Raw genomic sequence first — 23107 nt, 5'->3', positions numbered from 1 at the left:
ATTTTTTTTTCCTTTTGGGGTCCCACCCACAATGCACAGGGGTTACTCCTGGCTCTGCACTCAGGAATCACTCCTGGCAGTGCTCAGGGGACCAAATGGGATGCTGGGAATTGAACTCAGGTTGGCTGGTGCAAGGCAAATGCCCTACCCACTGTGCTATTGCTCCAGCCGCTCAAGCATTTCTTGAAGTAATTTGTTTAAAGGGACCACTATTCTATAACTGATGGATTGATCTCAACCAAACTCCAAATGATGCTGATGGAAAATGGAGGCCAGTGAAAGGAACAGTCCATAAAGTCTGCTGTCAAGTTGAATGGCTAACAAAATTATTAGATATTTGATCTTACACATTTTATCATACCTATTATATCTTATAGTTTTTCATGTATTTTATCAAAGTTATTATCCACTTAAAAACTAGTATTTGTACTAATTTTAAACACTTATTAAGAACATGAGGGGAAAAATGAGCTTCTGGAAAATTGAAGATGGAGTCCTGTAGGTTTGAGGTCACTGTCACTGTCACTCCCGTTGATCATCAATTTGCTCGAGTGGGCCCAGTAACATCTCCATTTTGAGACTTGTTATTACTGTGTTTGGCATATTGAGTACATCATGGGTAGCTTGCCAGGCTTTACCGTGTGGGCAAGATACTCTTGGTAGCTTGCCTGGCTCTCAGAAAGGGCCGGAAGAATTGAACTCGGGTTGCCCATGTTGGTCATTTGCAAGGCAAATGCCCTGCCCTCTGTGCTATTATTCCAGCCCATAGGTTTGAGTTACAGGGTTTAAATTCCATCTTCACTGATCCCAAATTTTCTATATGTCACCACCTTGGGACCATCAACAAGATTCTGATTTCCTTACCATTCTTAACTTTCTTTACTTGCAACAGAGATGATAAAACATATTCCTATATCCAATCAATGAGTAATAAAATGAGAATTGTTCTTTAAATATGTTTAAGAATAGTGTTATGTCATTAGTAAAGTAAGGCATAAAATTCCTATATGACTATTCCCTTATCCACCTCACCCATTGCTAATGGATGTTAGAGATAGAATTCATTGCCTATTTGCCTGAAAACATAGGACTCAGTAACCACTTTTTAAAAGAATTGAGATGCTCTGACTCAGCTTGGATCTTATTGTATTATTAAATAGAAAAGAAGAGAAAAAGGTATAGAATTAAGAACATAAGATCATAAGAAGTTTAAATTGTTTTTATGATAACTTTTGTTTAAAATATTTGAACTTTCATCATACTTTGCACATACCCACTTTTTTTCCCATGTTGGTTACAAGGGATTGAACCCAGGTCATTCACATAAACACAAATTCCTTACCCATTCTGATACCAAATACTGTTTTGTTGATTTGTTTCAAGACACCACTGTTTACAAAGTTGTTCATAATAGAGTTGTTTCAAACACACAATGTTCCAACACCAATCCCATCACTCATGTCCCCTTCCTTTTACCAGTCTCCAGATCTTCTGCCAACCTCCAAGCCTCCCCCTTGGCATACATGTAACAAATTTATTCATATTACTTGCTCCAATAAAACTTAAAGAAATTGTAAATGGAATTATCATAAAACAAAACAACAAAAGTCAATTTGTGATGATTTATTTCTGATGATTTTACTCTATGTAAATAAATAATTTCAAATTATTTAATGGGGCTGGAGAGATAGCACAGTGGGTAGGGCGTTTGCCTTGCACGCGGCCGACCCGGGTTCGATTCCCAGCATCCCATATGGTCCCCTGAGCACCGCCAGGAGTGATTCCTGAGTGCAGAGCCAGGAGTAACCCCTGTGCATCGCCAGGTGTGACCCAAAAATAAAAAAAAACCAAATTATTTAATATATCAAATAACCTATTCTCATTTACACAACTCAGTTTTAAACTCCAGCATCTAAAATATATTGCATTAAATTTTATTTTGTCTACACTTGATCTTAGCCAAAAGGCCGAGAAGCGACCCACCACCTGGCCCCCTGGCGCCGTGTAATCCCATCGGCGGCCAAGACTCAGAGACTATAAAATCCAGATCCCGGACGAGAACAGTGCAGTCTTCTGCCCCCGCGCCTGGGTGTTCCTTCCCGGAGCCCCTTGGAGGGAAGCGGGTTGAGCTTTCCTCCCCGCCCCGACCAGGGCTCCGGCAGCCGAAGACCTCCAGGACCAGCCACCACCATGCTGAGACCACTCTCTGCACACATGAAGGTACTGGCAGAGGGACAAAGCCACGCGGGTTCCGGGGCTGAGACCTCCAAGCCTACTCGAATTGAAGTCGAGCATCTTCCACCCAGATCCTCCAAATTCCAGTAGGCGGGGGTCACACCCACCACCTGGTTCCCTGGCGCCGTGTAATTCCATCAGCGGCCAAGACTCAGAGACTATAAAATCCAGATCCCGGAACCGCGCGGCCACGTTCGCGGCCGCGTGACATCTTATCAGAACCTTTTTTAATGACATCTTATTGTCTCATTACTACTTTGGACAAACTTGCAGGCTATCGAATGTAGCCTGCCCACAGGGCAGAGTCTGGCAAACTCCCCGTGGCATACCAAATATGCCAAATACCAGTAACAATGATGGGTCTCATTCTCCTAAATAGCCTTGAATATAATCTCAGGGCTAGGATGAAAGAGACGTTACTGGGGCCTGCTCGAGGCAATCGACGAATTTTATTTTGTACTTGGATATTATTGAGGCAACCATCGTATCTTCTCTGATGCTTTATTTTGCCTCCACGGCAGGCATATAACAAATTATTTCATATGACTTGATCCAATAAAACTTAAAAGAATGAAAAAATTATTAGAAAATGATAGAAGTAAATTTGCAATAATTAATTGCTATATGCTTTTAACTTTCTTAATCTAGTAGAGGATAACCATTAGTGAGAGCCACACTCAATGCCACCTGATGTCAAATTTCTCCTGTACTCTAAAAGAGCTGCTTTTTTATAAAACTGGTTTGGGCTATGGATTCTTTTGCCTGCCTATGAAGCGCTATATAGTCCCTTCAAATCTAAATAATAATCTATCTGGAAGGGTGTTCTTGGTGGGGTGTTTGTTTTATTGAGTTTTCTATAACCTTCCACATTCTTCATTGTTTAGCTCAATAAGTAAAAATAATCACCAAAGACATAAAAACCACTAAATCCTCTGATGATGTCATTAGTAACAGTATGATGATGATGTCAATTAATTTAAAGAAGTGGTAACACAGGTAATCATCAAAGCACAGAAAGTATGAGATGAAATTAAAAAAAAAACTACTATAGTCAAAAATGACAGAAATGAAGAGCATGGTAAATAATTTTAAAAATATCAATAGAAGCTCTGAACAACAGAATAACAGAAGCTGAGAAAAAGATTGAGGAGCTCCACTATTAAAAGGAGGAAATCACTAGGAAACAACAGAAAAGTGGAAAATAGTCTTAAAAGAAATGAACATCATACCAGAGAACTATGGGTTGAGTTCAAGAGCAACAATATAAAAATGATGAGACTTCTTGAAGGACAGCAAAGGAAATGTGATGTAAAAACAATAGTTAAAGGAAATAGGTACACACCCCAGGGATACTCAGGACCCTGGGATGCTCACCATCCCTGAGCCTCTTTCTGTTCGTCCCCAATACTGTGCCCAGTCTTCTTTATTCCCCAGGTCAGTCATTACTCGATCCTGGGACTTAGCTTTCTCCACGTACGCACCCCAGGCATCCTGTAGGGCTTTGGGACACTCACCATCCCAGAGACTCTTCCTGTTCATCACTAACTCTGTGCTCGGTCTTCTTCCTCCCCCAGGTTGTATCCCTTACAACACCCATAGGGGGCGTGACCTCTTCAAAAGTGGCTGTGGTCTCAGTAGACGTAGGCATGGCCTCAGTAAAAGTGGGCATGGCATAATTTTGGGCTGCAGGTAGTTTACTCATACCCAGAAATCTTGTGTAACATTTCAGTCTCCATACCTTCACACCAACATGAAGAAACAACGCAAATCTCCACCATGAGGGGAGGATGATGAAAAGAGTCCAGAAGCCTCAGTAGGTGCTACTCACCTAACGGACCTCTCTGAGAAAGAATTCAGTTATAAAGTAATGAAGATGTTCAATGAACTCAATGAAACAGTGGACCTGTATCCAGTAAATTAAAGGAGAGAAACAATCGAGAAAATACAGCAAAAAATGAGAGCAGAAATTGGAAAGTTATGCACAGAAATGTCACGAATAAAAGATTTGGTAGATGAAATAAAAACTCGTTGTGTGCACTCAACAGTAGAATGGCCATAGTTAAAGACAGAATCAGTGAGCTGGAAGATCAGCTGTACCAAGCCAACAGGCAACAACAAACAATGACAAGAGACCTCAAAATAGCTCTAGGGCGAATCAGAGTCCTAGGAGATGATTCCAAGAGGAACAACATTAGAATCACAGGAGTAACAGAAGGTCAGGGAAACAATCCCAATGAAAAAGCTACGGTTAACAAATCATTGCTGAAAAGTTCCCAGAGCTGGACAATGCGGTCATTCAGATTCAAGGAGCCCAAAGGGTGCCAGCTAAAAGAGACCCTAACAAAAACACTCTAAGACATATCATAGTTAGAATGAATGATGGATGCCGCGAATAGAAACACAATACTGCAAGCAGCAAGCTCAAAGAAGGAAATCACATACAAAGAAGCACCACTTAGATTCACAGCAGACCTATCAGAGGAAACCCTCCAAGCCCAAAAGCAATGGTGGGATATTAGAGAAAAAACTCACTGAAATGAATGCTTCATCAAGAATACTCTATCCTGCTAAATTCTCACTTAAACTCGAGGAACGGTACACTATTTTGTGGATGAACAGCAGCTCAGGAACTTCATAGACTCAAAACCAAATCTAAAAAAAGGATTAAAGGGGCTGCTATAAGATAAGACAAACCCTACAAGCACAACAGACCCTTACAGAAAGATGACATAAAACCCCATAACAATAATCTCTCTTAATGTAAGTGGTCTATATTAACCAACTCAGAGACACAGAGTGACTAAATGGATTCAGAGACAGAACCCAACATTCTGTTGCCTACAAGAAACTCATCTCAACAGTCAGAGCAAACATGCACTCAAATTTAAAGGATAGAAAAGTATTCTGCAAGCAAACAGCTCCCTCAAAAAAGCTGGGGTGGCCATACTAGTATCCGACAACATTAATTTCAGGTTGAAAAAAATTAGAAGGGACAGTGAAGGCCATTTTCTATTTATCAAGGAATACGTACAACAGGAAAAAATCACACTCTTAAATGTATATGCACCTTATGAAGGAACAGTTAAATATTTAGAACAGCTGTTAACAGATTTTAAGGAAGACATTGCTAGCAACACAATAGTAGCTAGAGACTTCAACATCGCCTTATCACATCTGGATAGATCAACAAACAAAACTCAACAAGGAAACATTGGCTTTGAAGGAAGAAATAGAAGAGAGAGGGCTTATAGGTCTATACAGGGCTTTACACCCCAAAAAGAAAGAATACACATTATTCTCCAGTGCACACCGAACATTTTCCAAAATAGACCATGTGCTAGGCCACAAACATACCTCAATAGAATCAGGAAGATATGAATAGTATCAACAATCTTTTCAGATCACTATGCACTGAAGATAGAAGTGAATCACACACAGATACGGAGAAACAAATCAAACACCTGGAAATTAAGCACCTCAATGTTGAACAATGAGTGGGTCAGGAAGGAAGTCAAGGACAAAATCAAAAGATACCTGGAAACAAATGAGAATGAAGATACAAGCTACCAGAACCTATTGAATGCAACTAAAGTGGTGTTAAGGGGGAAAATCTATAGCTGTGCAACCATTTCTGAAGAAGGAAGAAAGTGCCCACATAAACAACTTGACTTCACAGCTCAAGATCTTAGAAAAGGACCAACAAAAGGAGCCCAAATCAGGCAGAAGGAAAGAGATCATAAAACTTAGAGCAGAAATCAACGACTTGGAAACCAAAAAACAATGTGAGAGATCAATGAAACCAAGAGCTGGTTCTTCAAGAAAATAAACACGATAGATAAACCACTAGCAAGACTCACAATGAAAGAGAGAGAACACTAATAAACTGAATCAGAAATGAGAATGGGGATATCACAGCAGAAACCAAAGAAATTCAAAAGATCATCAGAGACTACTTTGAAAGTCTTTATATCATGAAACAAGAGAACCTAGAAGAAATGGATAAATTCCTGGATTCCTATAATCTCCTAAAACTAAATTAAGAAGATATAGAGTACCTGAATAGTCCTATTAACATCAAGGAAATTGAAACTGTAATAAAAAGTCTTCCCAAAAACAAAAGCCCAGGTCCAGATGGATTCACAAGCGAATTTTTCCAAACATTTAAAGAGGGCCTATTGCCAGTTCTTCTCAAGCTTTTCCAGGAAATTGTAGAAACAGAAACTCTCCCAAACAGTTTCTATGAATCCCATGTCTCTCTAATACCAAAAGAACGACACCACAAGCGAAGAAAACTACAGGCCGATATCCATGAGGAACACAGAGGTGAAGATTCTTAACAAAATACTAGCAAATAGAATTCAACAACTCATCAAAAAGATTATACACCATGATCGACTGGGATTCATCCCCGGGATGCAAGGATAGTTTAACATTTGGAAATCAATCAACATAATCCATCATATCAACAAAAGAAAAGATAAAAAACCATTTGATCATATCAATAGATATATGTAGAGAAAGCATTTGACAAGATCCAGCACCCATTTATGATGAAAGCCCTCACCAAAATGGGGATAGAAGGGACTTTCCTCAATATACTTAAAGCCATCTATCACAAGCCTATGGAAATCATCATCCTCAATGGCGGAAAAACTGAGAACCCTCCCTCTAACATCAAGGGATGAGACAAGGATGCCCACTCTCTCCACTGCTGTTCAATATAGTACTGGCAGTGCTTTCAATAGCAGTTAGGCAAGAAAAAGATATCAATGGCATTCAGGTAAGAAAGGAAGAAATCAAGCTCTCATTATGCACAGACGATATGATACTATATTTAGAGAACCCTAAAAACTCTACCAAGAAACTCCTAGAAGCAATAGACTTGTATAGTAAAGTTGCAGCCTATAAAATCAATACCCAATAGTCCATGGCTTTCCTATACGCAAATAGTGAGAGAGAGAAGAAAGTGGCATGAAAAAAACAATCCCATTCAAAATTGTACCCCAGAAAACCAAGTACTTAGGAATCAGTTTAACTAAGTAAAAACCTGTACAAGGAAAACTAAAAAATGCTACTTCAGAAAATAAAAGAGGACACAAGAAAAGGAAAAGATATCCCCTGCTCATGGATCGGGAGAATTAACATTGTCAAAATGGCAATACTCCCCAAAGCATTGTACATATTCAATGTGATCATTATAAGGATACCCATGACATTCTTCAAAGAAATGGAGCAAACACTGCTAAAATTTATATGGAACAATAAGCCCCCACGAACAGCTAAAGCAATTCTTGGGAGAAAAAAATGGGAGGAATCAACCTCCCTAACTTCAAACTCTACTACAAAGCAGTAATAATTAAAACAGCATAGTACTAGAACAAAGACAGAGCTGCAGAACAATGGAACAGGGTTGAAAATACTGACATCTCCCCCCAAGTATATGATCATCTAATCTTTGATAAGAGAAGCAAGAAATGATAAGGGAGCAAGGAAAGTCTCTTTAACAAATTGTGCTGACAAACTGGACTGCTACATGCAAAAAAAAATGGGCTCAGATCTCTGCCTAACACCAAAAGTACAAAATGGATTTAAGACCTCAATATCAGTTTGGAATTCATAAGGTACATTGAAGACAAGGTTGGAAAAACCAACCATGACATTGAAGATAATGGTATGTTCAAAGATGTCAAGCCATTGGCCAAGCAAGTGAAAACAGAGATAGACTAATGGGCCTATCTTAACCTAAGAAGCTTCAGCACCTCAAAAGAAACAGTGACAAAAACACAAAGATAGTTTACAGTATAGGAAAGGATATTCTCCCAAAACCTATCTGACAAGAGGTTGATATCAAGGATATACAAAGTACTGGTTGAACTCCACAAGAAGAAAGCATCTAACCCCTTCAAAAAATGGGGTGACGAAATGAACAGAAACTTTCTCAATGAAGAAATCCGAATAGCTAAAAGGCACATGAGAAAATGCTCTACATCACTAATCATCAGGGAGATACATATCAAAACAATTACATATCATCTAATTAGATATCATCTCATACCACAGAGACTGGCTCACATCCAAAAGAACAAAAGCAACCTGTGTTGGCATGGATGTGGCGAGAAAGGTACCTTCTTTCACTGCTGGTGGGAATGCCGACTGGTTCAGCCCTTTTGGAAAACAGTATGGACGATTCTCAAAAATTTAGAAATTGAGCTCCCATTTGACCCAGCAATACCACTCCTGGGAATATATCCCAGAGAGGCAAAAAAGTACAGTTGAAATGACATCTTTTATGTTCACAATAGCCAAAATCTGGAAAAAACCCAATTGCGCTAGACCTGGTGACTGGTTAAAGAAACTTGGGTACATCTACAGAATGGTATACTATGCAGATGTTAGATCCAAGTGGTACTACATGGAAAATATCATACTAAGTGAAATGAGTCAGGAAGAAAGGGACAGACATTGAAAGATTGCGTTCATCTGGGGAATATAAAGTAACAAAATAGGAGACTAACACCCAAGAATAGCCAAGATAAGTACCAGGAGGTTCACTTCATGGCTTGGAGGCCAGCTGCACATGCTAGGGGAAAAGGCAGCTCAGATAGATAAGGGAGCAACAAGTAAAGGGTGTTGGGAGAATCCATCCAGGATGGGAGATGCATGCTGAAAGTAGACTATAGACCGAACATGACTGCCACTGAATGTCTCTTTTTCAATTCACAACACCCAAAAGGAGAGAGAGAACAAAAGGGAGTGCCCTGCCGCAGAGGCGGGGTGGGTTGGGGGGTGATGTGGGGGTGGGAGGAATACTGGGTTCATTGGTGTTGGAGAATGGGCACTGGTGGACGGGTGGTTGCTTGATCATTGTATAACTGAAACTCAAGCACAAAAATTTGTAAGTCTAAAACTGTACCTCATGGTGTTTCACTAATAAAAATTTTAAAAAAAGTTACAGGATATATCAATAAGAACTTTTCAGAGTTGAGAATTATAGGCACTGAGATCGAAGAGGCCCAAAGGGTGCTAAAGAATTTAGACCAAATAAGGAAAACTTCTAGAGACATTATGCTAAAATGACAAAATCCAAAGATAGAGGCAGAATAGTGAAAGCAGCAAGAACAAAAAAAGAACTTATATACAGAGAAAATATCATAATGTGTATATAAGATCTATCAAGTGAAACTCTGGAAGCACATAATCACTTTTAAAATAAATAAGTATTTTCAGTAGCAGTATCAGATTTTGTTTTTCTGTTCCATTTTGAACTAGCATGTGTAGTTCATGGAGTATGGACAAAGCAGAATTACTCATAATATTTGGACTTACACCTTTTACAAACATTTTAGAGGAAACCAAATGGATATCCTGAACTTGATCACAGATGGACCATAAAATATAAATATACAAATCAAACAAATAATATTTTTATATAATACATAGGATCTTTTATTCAAAGTTAGAAATTTGCACCTCCCCAAAAATGTTAGAATTTTTGACATTTGAGATCTGAGGCTATATTATCGCAGTTGATTTCTGAGTGACAAAATATATACTAATTAAAAATTAATTTTTATCACAAATGGCATAATTTCAGGGAAGTATAAATGGAATGTCCAAATACTGAAATAGAGGTATGTTGGCACTTTCATTTCATGGAATCATGATACAGTTTCTGGCAAATGATTCTCTTTGTTCCTTATCCTAATAGACAAAAACTGAGAATGTATTGTATTCAATTATATCTAAAAACAAATCTAAGTTGATTTTACTGATACTGTGTAAAGTCTTTGTATTGTATCATTCTAGCATTCCCTCCAAATAGGAAAGTCATTGGTCATAGCAAAAGTTTAAACAAACTTCTTCAAGTACGAAATTTTCTCTGACACCTGACAATCACTCAGATTAGTCAAAAAGAGTGCTTTAACATAAGAACGTTTAGTCAATCACATTGTTTATTTGTATTGCAAATATATAATTTAACATTTTCACTGAAAGAAAGGGTGCTTTAAGTTTATTTTGTCAGATACTGTCATCACTTTTGTTATGAACTTCTCAAAGCCAAAGCTATCAGGCTCTATATCTGGGTTTTCACATTTAACCCCAGAGAAGTAAAAATGTACTCAATGGAATTTTAAATAATATCATATCTAAGCAAAGCACACAGCTAAGCCCTTATAAGAAAAGAAGCCATCTTAATAGATAAATAAGAATACTGTTGAAACTCAGCATGTTGTGAAAAACCTTTTAATTTTTCCCACTCAGTTCATTGGTGATGTCAATGTTTCTGCTCTTAAACAGCACAGTCTTTTATTCCTGTTTCCTCCTATCTTTTAAAGTATTTTCCTTACCCCTTCTTCGCCTTTCCATTTCTCACACAAGCACCTATCTACCTAGATCCTTGGCTTCTTCCAGTGCTCAGAGGAACATAAAGAAGCTAATAGAAACATTAATCACTTAATCACTTAATCACTTAATCCCCGTTATTCATCGATTTATTCGAGCGGGTGCCAGTAACGTCTCCATTCATCCCGGTTGCGTGCTAGCGTAGCCCAATGGTATCTGTTCGTTTTAGGAACATGTAGAGCCTCAAACCGATCATTTAGGGTCTTGACGAAGAAGTCTGACCATCTTATAGGTGGGCGTCCACGTGATCTTTTGATGTCTCGTGGAATCCAATCAGTAATGGCTCTAGTCCAGCGGTTGTCTGTAAACCTCATTACGTGTCCAGCCCATCTGATTTTTGATGTCTTGGCAAATGAGACAGCGTCCCTGATTCTTGAGCGTTGACGAAGATCAGAACTCCGGATTCTATCTCTCATTTGAGTGAATCGTGATATTCCAAGCATAGTTCTTTCGATTCCTCTTTGAGAGACCCGAATAGTGTTCTCATCCTGTTTTCGTAGGGTCCAGGTCTCTGAGGCATATGTTAATGCAGGAAGAATAGTGGAATCAAAGAGATGTGCTTGTAGCTGGAGGTTCTTTGTCCTTTTAGTTATTTCTTCAATGTTCTTGAAGGCATTCCAAGCCGCTCTCTTCCTCCTGCGCAACTCAGGTGCCAGGTCATTCATCATGTTGATTTCTCGACCTACGTATATATAACTGTTGCATTCGGAGATGGTGGTTCTGTTGAGAGCGAATGGAGGGTCAGGAACAAGGCTGTTTCTCATAAACATTGTCTTCGCAAGATTCAGCTGTAGTCCGACCTTTCCACATTCACGGTCAAAGTCGTTCAGCATTTGTGCCACTTGGTTGATGTTTGGTGTTATTAGAACGATGTCATCAGCAAAGCGGAGGTGGTATAGTTGCCGACCATCTATCTTCACTTCCATGTTTTCCCATTCCAGCCATCGCATGATGTTCTCGAGGGTGGCACTGAAGAGTTTTGGTGAAATGGTATCACCCTGCCGAACCCCTCTCTTGATATGGATGATTACTTCTTTGTAGAATGGTGAGATCTTGGTAGTGAATCCGCAATAGAGCTCACGAAGGATACTGATGTATTGAGTTTGTACGCCCTGATTGGCTAGGGCTTCTATGACCGCTTCCATCTCAACAGAATCAAAGGCCTTCTTTAAATCAATGAACGTTAGACAGAGTGGCATCTTGAACTCCCGAGATACCTCAATGAGCTTGGTTACTGTGTGAATATGGTCGATGGTACTGAATCCTTTTCGGAATCTAGCTTGTTCACATGGTTGTCCTTCATCTAGTGTTCTGCTAATCCTATTCAGGATGACTCGAGTGAATAGTTTGTAGATGACAGACAATAGGCAGATTGGGCGATAGTTGCCAATGTCGTGGATGTCTCCTTTCTTGTATAGTAGTACAGTCTTGCTGGTTTTCCATTGGGATGGAACCTTGCATTCAGACAGGTAGCGTGTGAAGAGTCGAGCCAATGTATTGATGAGTACTGATGGTAAGTTCTTCAGGTGTTCGGGTCTGATCTTGTCTGGGCCAGGTGCTCTTTGTTTCTTTACCGACAAGATGGCATGTTGGATTTCGGAAGGGAGAACATTGGGAACGACATATCCATCATGTGGTATGTGGTATGTGGGCAAGTGGATGTGGCTATTAAAGAGATCTGAGTAGAAGTCATGAATAATCTTCTCCATTGCCCTTTTGGAAGATGTGATAGATCCATCATGATGTCGGAGGGCAGTCATCTTGGTTTTGTAGTTGGTGAAGGACAGGCGGGCATTACGAATGTTTTTCCCAGCTTCTGCTGCATCTACCAGTACTTCTGCTCTCCTGTTTTTGAGGTCATCGTTGATCGCATCTCTGCACTGCTTTGTAAGCTTGGACATTCGCTTGCAGTTGCCTGAGGCATGCGTTGAACCACGTTGGCGAATAAGCTCAAGAGTTTTCGAAGACAGGCATTTTTTTGTGGCTATCTCACTCTTGGCATTCCTCGCACAATCATGGAGGTGCTGAACCAGTCGATTGTATTCCTTGTCAATGTTGTTGATAATGGTATCTTCCCATGTTGCTGCAATAGTGTCAAAGAGCTCCCAGTTGGTGGTTGTTCTGGGTGTTCTCTTCTTAAACTTTGCAGCCCTTTCTCCTCTCTCTCTGAAGTAGAATTTTGCATGAAGAAGACGGTGGTCCGATCCTGTTTGGAATTTTGGGACAACAGCAACATCGGTTAGGCAAAACCGCCGATTGAATATGATGTGGTCTATTTTGTTGTGGAACTATCCACTGGGAGACTCCCATGTCCAATGTTTAGATTCCGCCTTGTGGAACTGTGAGTTACCATGGATGGTCTTGGTCAACATGATGAACTCAGACAGTCTCTCACCCTGTTCATTCCATTGTAGGCCATGGGTCCTGATGTGGAGTTCTTCGGCTGATCTTCTCGGTCCTATATTGGCATTAAAATCACCCAAAATGATCATGTAGAAAATGTGGTCTTCTTTATAGAGCTTCTCCAGCTTCACATAGAACTTCTCAATTTCTCCTTCATCATAATTGGATGTTGGTGCGTAGACAATGAAGAGAGAAACTGCCGGCAGTGAGCCAAATCTATTCAAATGTAAACGTCCAATTCAGATTGTTAGGCATTCAAATGAATCAATGCTCATCACCATGTTTGTGTTGACAATTAGTAAAGAAACGAACAGCACCCGGCCAGACGAGGTCAGACCTGAACACCTGAAGAACCTGTCGTCAATACTCATCAATACGCTGGCTCGGCTCTTCACACACTACCTGTCTGAATGCAAGGTTCCATCCCAATGGAAAACCAGAAGGACTGTACCACTGTACAAGAAGGGAGACATCCACGACATTGGCAACTATTGCCCGATCTGCCTATTGTCTGTCATCTACAAGCTGTTCACTCGAGTCATCCTGAATAGGATTGGCAGAACACTAGATGAAGGACAACCATGTGAGCAAGCCGCGTTTCGCAAAGGATTCGGCACCATAGACCATATCCACATGATAACCAACCTCATTGAGGTTTCTCGGGAGTTCAAGATGCCGCTCTGTCTAAAGTTCATTGATTTAAAGAAGGCCTTTGATTCTGTTGAGATGGAAGCGGTCACTGAAGCCCTAACCAATCAGAGCATTCAAACAATACATCAGGATCATCCATGAGCTGTATTACAGATTCACTACCAGGATCTCACTATTCTACAAAGAGGTAATCATTGATGTCAAGAGAGGGGTTTGGCAGGGTGATACCATTTCACCAAAACTCTTCATTGCTGCCTTCAAGAATGTTATGCAATGACTGGAATGGGAAGGAATGGGAGTAAAGATAGATGGTCGGCAACTACACTACCTCCACTTTGCTGATGACATTGTTCTAATAACACCAAACATTAACCAAGTGGCACAAATGCTGGCCAAATTCGACTGTGATTGTGGAAAGGTTGGACTACAGCTGAATCTTACGAAGACAATGTTTATGAGAAACAGCCTCTTTCCTGACACTCCATTCGCTCTCAAGGGAACAACCATCTCCAAATGCAACAGTTATGTGTACCTAGATCGAGAAGTCAAGATGATGAATGACCTGGCACCTGAGTTGCAGGAGGAAGAGAGCGGCTTGGAACTCCTTCAAGAGCGTTGAAGAAATAGCTAAGAGGAAGAAGAACCTCTGGCTCCATGCATATCTCTTTGATTCCACTGTTCTTCCTGCGTTAACATATGCCTCAGAGACCTGGGCCCTATGCAAATAGGATGAGAATGCTATTCGGGTCTTTCTTCCAAAGAGGAATTGAAAGAGCTATGCTTGGAGTATCACTTTTCACTCAAATGAGATAAAGAATCCAGTTTTCCCACCTCCATCGACAATCAAGAATCAGGGATGCTGTCTCGTTTGCCAAGGCGTCAAAAATGAGATGGGCTGGTCATGTAATGAGATTTAGAGACAACCACTGGACTAGAGTCATTACTGGCTGGATTCCATGGGACGTCAAAAAAACTGTATGTCTGCCCACCTACCAGATGGTCAGACTTCTTCATCAAGATCATGAACGATCCGTTTGAGGTTCTTTGTGTTCCTAGAATGAACAGACGCCACTGGGCTACACTAGTACGCGACAGGGACAAATGGAGATGTTACTAGCGCCCACTCGAGCAAATTGACAATTAACGGGAAGTCAAGTGATCAAGTGATGAGTTTACTTATAGCTATCAACTATCAGGAAATAAAAGGAATTTAGAAGGTAGATCTGCAATTTTATACACGAAATTAGAAAGAGCACACTGAATCTATTTTCCAAGTTCTCATAAAAATGGTTCAGTACACCACTCTAAAAATTATACCAGGGATTGTTAAAAAAAACTGAAACAAACAAATGTGACTTTAACTTTCAACTTTTAGTTGTAAAATAGAGAAGTTCACTAGCAAACAACTAACTCCTCCAGTGTTTTCAGTAGAGTAAGCATAGGGGTAGAGCATACAAACAGAACACAGTCTCCCTGAGTGCTTTCATTAACTGATTTTCCATTTAGAGATAATGGACAATGTACAAAATAGATTTCTCTTCTGGGAGTTTTAATCAATTGAAGAAAAGCAATCTCTAAAGACCTGATCAATATAGATAGCAGTATCATGACATATCAATAGTTTGATACTTCCAATTTACTTCTCATTTCATATTACTCTGATTTTACTTATTCCCACGCTTAGGTTACTTCTTTAATATTTTTTTTAATTCCAAGAATAAATTGAAAGGGTTTTAAATTTTTTAATTATTTATTTATTGAATCATTGTGAGAACATTTACAAAGCTTTCAAGTTTAAGTCTCAAGTCATACAATGATCAAACACTCATCACTTCACCGGTGCACATTTTCCACCACCAAGAACTCCAATATCCTCCCCACCCCACCTTTCCCCCTGTTTGTGAGGCAGATGATTTCCACTTAACTCTCTCTCTACTTTGATTACATTCATTATTTCAACAAAATATGAACCATTATTATTTGGAATTTTCCCCCAACAATCAGACCAGCTGAAAAGGAATTGTTAAATAATTTATTTTCTATTTCTGGTTATGAAGAGCGTATAATTTTGCTTTGGATTTTATTTTGGATATCTGATATTTTACTCATTAAGTCTGGAAGGATTTCTGCCAGAAGCTGCTGGGTTCCAAATTTGGTCTGTGTGCCTCTGGGTCTATGGCCGTGCTGGAGAGCCGCTCGTGGGGTGCAACTCGTAGTTTCAGTGGGGTAGAAAGGATGGGCCAGTTCCACCCCCCATCCCAAGAGGCCGCAGTTGCCCCATCACCGCCAGCTCATCCCTGGCTGTCCAATAGGCTCTGAGACAGTGGTCCCTGTGCACCTGGGGGAGAAAGGTGGAAGGGACAAACACCCTTTCCCACCTGGTGGGGCATGATCCCATAACTTAATGCATAGTTCAGTCACGTTTATGCCAAAAGCTGCTGAGTTCCGAATTGTGTCCGTGTGCCACTGGGACCATGGCTGTGCCGGAGAGCCGCTCTGGGAGGCAACTTGTGGTCTTGGCGGGGCAGGAAGCGATTTTAATTTTTAAGGTAATAAAAAATTAATACTGGCGCCAGAGTGATAGTATATCAGGTAGAGTGCTTTTCTTGCACACAGTTGACCTGAATTAGATCCCTGGCACCTGATATGGTCCCATAGAACTAGCAAGAGTGATCCACGAGCACAGAATCAGGAGGAAACCCTGAACATTGCCAAGTACCATCCCAAATCAATTATAATAATAATAAAAGTGGTTTAAAAACATCATTGGAGGTGCTGAGAGATACAGAGTTTGAGGCACTTGTCTTAAATAAGCCAACCAGGGTTTGACCCTTAGCACCACATAGGGTCCCCAAGCATTGCCAAGAATGGTTTTTGAGCACAGAAGCAGAAGTAAGCCCTGAGAACAGTTAGATGTGGCCCCCCAAACACACACAGTGCAATGCTACTCTAAAAACAGCATTGTGGACACTTTGACAAGCATAGAAGAGAATAATTAGCAATCTGTGATGTTAGAAAACATAAAGATAAAATGAAGATATCTATATTTACAATGTCATCATAGTAATGGAAAATTCAAATAAAAAAATAAACACATTTACATACATACACCTATGCACACAATACATATTTGAAATATTAAAAGTTTTTAAAGTCAGAGAGCTAGTACAGTAAGTAAAGCACCTGCTGTGCAAGCTCCTGACCTGGACTTAATTTCTGGCATCCAAACAGTCTTTTGAACCCTCCAAGAGTGATTCCTGAGTGCAGAGCCAGGAGTAAGCCTGAGCACAGCCAGTGGGGTCAAAACAAAACAAAGCAAAACAAAATTTAAATAATTAGAATATTGAAAATAAAATCTAGGATGTTTTACAAAGAAATATATAAATTTCCAATTTATTATTTTTTACCTTTTTTGGGTCACACCCAGCGATGTTCAGGGGTTACTCCTGGCTCTGCACTCAGGAATTACTCCTGGCAGTGCTCAGGGGACCATATGGGATGCTGGGGATCAAACCGGGTGGGGCACATGCAAGACAAATGCTCCACTCACTGTGTTATCACTTTGGTCCCCAAATATATGAACTTCAACTAAATACACAGAAGGAGCTATGCTTAACTGTAAAACAAAAGTTTAACCAACAATAGCACAAATCATCTTCTGCTAAAAGAAAAGAATAAATTTCTTTTATGTTATAAATAAATATAGCTATCATTGTACATACCTTAAATAAAGAGAACATATGAGTATATAAATAATAAAATAAATTGAGTGCTATATTATTTTACCTATATAGGATGTACAGAGTTTACAAACAAAAGTATCTATTTACAGGCGCAGGAGCAACAGTATGGCAATTAGGGCCCTTGTATTGAAAGCAACCAGGGTGTATATCTGATACCACATATGGTCTAGAAACCACCAGGAATGAACCCTTGAGCAAAGAGCCAAGACTAAGTCCTGAGCACTGTTGGATATGGCTTAAAATCAAACTAAAAGTATCTATTACTGGTGAACATCTAACACTTTCCTTTCTTTTTATTTTTCTGTCTCTCTTTTGCACCTTTTCTTTTATCTTTTTGGTTTTAGAGCCATACCTGGCTGTTGCTCGGGACTCATTTATGGCTCTGTGCTCAGGATTTATTCCTGCTGGGCTTAGGAAACTATTTGTGTGACAGAGATTGAAACAGATCTGAGCATTTGGCACTCTACCCACTATACTATCAATTGGCCCCCAGTGACATTTTCAACCGGCATTGATGGCAGGAAAAATACCCAATTTGTAAATGACTATACTTAAATGACAAGTTTTTTAAAAAGGGTCCTTTGTTTATTAATTTTGATTAAAGTCCTAGGAAAATAGTGGTGATGACTCCTTTTAGTCTATAGTAGAAAAGTACTAAGACATCTGCAAAACTTGCAAGGAACACATCCAAGTATATAAGGATTCAACACTTCATATCTTCTGGCTATAATTAATGACTAAAGTTGAATAATTAAGAGAGATTTATTTGGAGAAACCTGGACGTACTTTGTTCCCATAGGGATTTTCTCATTCTTGCTTCGAGTAGAAGGAAGTGCTTTAAAGAGTCAGCTTATAAAGTTTGTTGTCATTTTTCTGAGTTGAGAGTCAAAGGGAATCAGAGGGATGCCTAAAAAATCTGAGAAAAATAAATGCGAAGAACCTAGCTGAGAGCCGTATAGTATCAGTATTGATTGCATCAGAAATATGTGTGTGAGTGGACAGAGAGACAGTACAGTCTGAAGGACGCTTGGGTTCCTCCCTGGCAATCCATTGGTTCTCTGTGGATTGCCATGAGTGCCACCCCCTCACCTCAACAAACAAAAAAAATAACATGTCTGTGTTTATGTCTCTGTGTGTAAGTATGTAAAAGGGGGAGGGGGAAGAGATGGAGAAAAAGGAGAGGGGGGATGGGGAAGAAGAGAGAGAGAGAGAGAGAGAGAGAGAGAGAGAGAGAGAGAGAGAGAGGATAGAACATTTTTGGATGAAAGCAACTGAATCTTGTCTGATTTATATGTTTAAATTTTACTTAGGCTGAGAACTGCAATAATCAAAATCATTGTGTTAGCTAATTTTGCATGTAAATTTGACTAAAACATTAGATACCCAGACATTTGACCTAATTTTATTTTGGGTATATTTTGGGTATGCCTATAGGATGTTTCTGGTTAGATCTGTGATATCTGTGTTTTCCTATTTTAGGAGTACAATAAAATGTAGATTTTTGGGGGGTCTTGAGTCTGTCATCTTTGAGCCTGAAACTATATCATGGGTTCTCTTAGGTTTTCTAAGACTTTGAACTTGAGCTAGAGCTGTACCATTGGCTCCTGAAGATATTAAAATGTCTCAGACTCTATGATTATGTAAACCAATGGTTGTTATAAAGTTTATCAAATGTTGGCCTAGATATCCCTTTGTTTATGTTTCCCCTATAGAATTATTTTAATAGTAATAATAACGGTCTGGAGCAATAACACAGCGAGTAGGGCTTTTGCCTTGCACGCAGCCAACATGGCAGACCCGAGTTCAATTCCTCTGCCCCTCACGGAGTGCCTGGCAAGCTACCGAGAGTATCTCGCCCGCACAGCAAAGCCTGGAAAGCTACCCATGACGTATTTGATAGGCCAAACACAGTAACAACAAAGTCTCACAATGGAGACGTTACTGGACCCGCTCGAGAAAATTGATGAACAAAGGAGGACAGTTACAGTAATAATAACAATTTATAAATTTGACTGTTAATCTTATACTAGGTGATATCCAAATGCTTTTATGGTTACATATAGCAATTATATAATTCTCTCAATAACTCCATAATATATAAGATTATAGTCATCATTTTAAAAATAATAAAATTGAAAAAAATTAATTCAAATATTCTTACTTCTGAAGTCTGGTTCCCTAACCCACAACCCATAGTAACTGAAAAAATAATGACGTTGTGTATGGAGAATAACAAAAGAGAAATTGTAAAACATTGTCAGAAGTCAGGTCAGGGATTATGGTGGTAGGGAAAATTTTTAGATTATATTTTAATCACACAAGAAAAATGTGTTGTGAGTGCCATGCATAGTAATGGTATGCAACATGCAAAACAAAAATTGATATTTTTGGAGTTAACCTGTTATTAAACTATCCTTTGCTTTACTACAGACTTGTTTGTAATTTACTTATTTAGTTTTCTTTGAACACCTTGTGTATTTAAAATTTTGTGTAATCATAAAATATATATATATATATATAATTTCATTTGAAATCATGCATATTGCTTTTTATTTGAATATTGTATTTTATTATCTGGTCTCTAATTAGAAAATTCTTAGAGAGTTTTGTGCCCTCATATAGTTAAAAGTATGAGCATTAAAAGTTCCTATCATAGTTACTAATAGTTACTAGGGCACAATATAAATACATCAAGGAACCAAAGATATATCTAGTGATTTTCTCTCTCTCTCTCTCTCTCTCTCTCTCTCTCTCTCTCTCTCTCTCTCTCTCTCCCTCTCTCTGCCCTCTCTCTGTTTCTTCTACTTCTCTCCCCGCTTTCTCTCTCTGATGGGTGGGGGGATGGTGAAGGGAGAAATACGTGGTAGTACTCAGGAGCTATTATTGGCTCTGTACTCAGGATTTACCTCTAGCAATGCTTGGGGGACCATATGTGGTACTAAGAATTCGAATCAGGGTCATGGTCATTACAGCTAAGTTCAGGTCAGTGCCTTACTTCTTGTATTATCTCTCTACCCCAATAGTGATGTTCTTTAGGGTGACATTGATTACTATAATATGTTTTCAGATGGCTTCTGGAGTGTGAAATATACTTAATGTCATGGATAAATGGCATTTACACAGACACAGAAATTTAGGATGAAATATCAAAGTTCCACTTTGAGAATTCTAAGTTGGAAAAGCCTTTTTACTTCTAAGTAGAGAGTCTGACTAAGTGTTTCCATATAAATCTGGAGCTCAAGGACAATTCAGTTCTGTAGAAACAAATGTAGAGTTATCAGTTTAGGAATTACATTTAAAGCTAGAAGCGATGAGATGAGAATTTAGGTTTAAATACAGAGTGAAATTTAACTTTGAGCCAAGTCCTTCAAATACTTGAGGCTTTGAAATGAGAAGCAAATCATTAAAGGATTTTGAAGAAGAGTGGAGAGAAACTAGAGGAAAATCAGGAAATAGTTGTGTTTCGAATGCCAAGTGAGGAAAGCTGTTTTAAAGGGAGAGAGTTCAATGGTAGGAAATGCTGCTGAGGAAGCAAGGTAAAGGTAAAGGTAAAGGCCCTCCCGTTGATCGTCGATTTGCTCGAGCGGGCCCAGTAACGTCTCCAGTGGAGACTTTGTTGTTACTGTGTTTGGCATATCGAATACTCTCGGTAGCTTGCCGGGCTCTCCGAGAGGGGCGGAGGAATCGAACTCGGGTCGGCCATGTTGGCCGCGTGTAAGGCAAACGCCCTACCCGCTGTGCTATCGCTCCAGCCCTTGAAATCTCACGGACGGGGTTCGAACCCGTGATCTTCGGTTTACGAGACCGACGCCTTACCACTTGGCCACCGCGATGAAGGATAAAATGTGACTGCTAGAGTGAGGGGGGCCCAAAATAAGCCAAGTGAGATTTCTTTCAGCACAGGAATTGGAAAGCAGTCTCACCTAACTGGGTAGAGGAACAGTCAGAATTTAGGAAAAAACAAAACACACAAACATAGACAATTAAGCTAAGCAAACACATAAATAAGTAAAACATGCATACTCCAGTGTTATTGAATAAAATTCCAAATTCCTTTTAAGGAAAATCTGAAAATTCTTTAGCATAGATCCTCAACTGAAACAGGACGAGCTGGTGGCTCAGTGGTAGAGTGCTCATCTTTAAAGTGTGAGGCCTTGAGTTCAATCTCCAGTACCACCGCCTATGCTGAGTGTGATTTGGGTGGGAATGAAATTCTCTGTGCAATAACACTGTGATTGACTCTCTATGACATAACAAAGTGTATAATATCTGGCACAGCATAACTAAGTATGTACAAACACCACAAACAAGTGTGGGATGCCCTAGTCATTCAAAATTTCCAGAATTCTAAATGGAAAGACGGTGTTTGTCAAAGGCTACATATTGTAGAAATAAATTTAGCATGGTAAGACCTGCTTTTCAGTTAAGGATTTTTCTGTATTCTTCCAAAACTCTAGGCTCCCAGACATCTTCCCGGGGAAACATTTCAAGCAGGGCTTTCTAAGGAGATCTGTCTTGGACCGGCAGCGTTAACTGATTTTTGCACACCCTGTTATCAACTGAATGTTTATATACTTCCCCCAAAAGTCATATGTTGAATTTATAACCCTCAAAGTGATAGTATTTTGATAGGAGACTTTGAAGGAAATTCAATTTAGATTAACTCATGACTGCATGACCCTCAGGATGGAATCTTTCTCTTTCTTCACAATTTAGAAAGGTCATATGAGCACAAAGAAGGAAGGAGGATGTCTGCAAACCAGAAAGAAGACTTCACCAAAATTCATATCTCCTGATGGCAGACTTCCAAATTTTGAACCTATGAGAAATCTGTGAGTCTACTGCTTAATCTTTCCTAACTATGGTATTCTGTTATAGCAGCTTTGGCACCATCCAAAGTTTATTAACTCTTTTTTAGTCTATTCTTAGCAGTATTCTGGTTTCAGTGCATATCCACAGGCAAACAGAAAGGTGGTGAATGAGTGAGCATCATATGGTTTTTCAGACAAATTATCAATGCATCTGGAAGTTGTTAATCAGACCCATACACATGTCTCTGATATGGGGCCAGAAGTATGTCTTCAGCATAAGGAGAACTGATTAAGGACACTAGAAAGCCAAATTTTATGCAAATAGAAAATAGCAAATAGAGTAGCAAAAAAGTAATCGTTTTTTTAAAAATGACAGGCAATTACAGATCCTACCTTTTATCTATATGCTACTATATTTTTGTTTTATTTACATTTATAATTGAATAATTGTGAGATACACAGTTATAAAGTTGTTCATTATTGGGTTTCAGTTATATAATGTTCCAATACCCATTCCTTCACTAGTTTACATTTACCACCACCAATGTCCCCAGTTTCCCTCCAGCCACCCTGCCCCCAGCCTGGCACTTTTCTTCTCTCTCTCTCTCTCTCTCTCTCTCTCTCTCTCTCTCTCTCTCTCTCTCTCTCTCTCCCCCCCCCTTCTCCCTACTCCCACTCTCTCCTCTTTTGGGCAGTATGATTTGCAATACAGGTACTGAAATGTTGAGATATATATGTATATATATGTATATATATGTATATAGATTATCATACCTACTTTCAACACTCAATTTTTGTCCAGAGTAGCATTGTAGCACTGTCTTCCCATTGTTCATCGATTTGCTCGAGCAGGCCCAGTAA

At 39.4% G+C, this 23107-nt stretch overlaps 1 non-coding gene and 1 pseudogene across 1 annotated transcript; both read right to left on the bottom strand.

Moving 5' to 3' along the window:
* Positions 1 to 1751: 1751 nt before the first annotated feature.
* Positions 1752 to 1979, bottom strand: LOC130033892 (uncharacterized; annotated as a pseudogene).
* Positions 1980 to 21196: 19217 nt separating this feature from the next.
* On the bottom strand, positions 21197 to 21268 carry TRNAT-CGU (transfer RNA threonine (anticodon CGU)). Its single transcript has one exon. It is a non-coding gene; the product is annotated as a tRNA-Thr (tRNA).
* Positions 21269 to 23107: the final 1839 nt, after the last annotated feature.

Source organism: Sorex fumeus, unplaced genomic scaffold (genome assembly GCF_029834395.1).
Source record: "Sorex fumeus unplaced genomic scaffold, SorFum_2.1 ptg000054l, whole genome shotgun sequence".
NCBI lineage: Eukaryota > Metazoa > Chordata > Mammalia > Eulipotyphla > Soricidae > Sorex > Sorex fumeus.
This window is presented reverse-complemented; position numbering and strand designations above follow the sequence as displayed.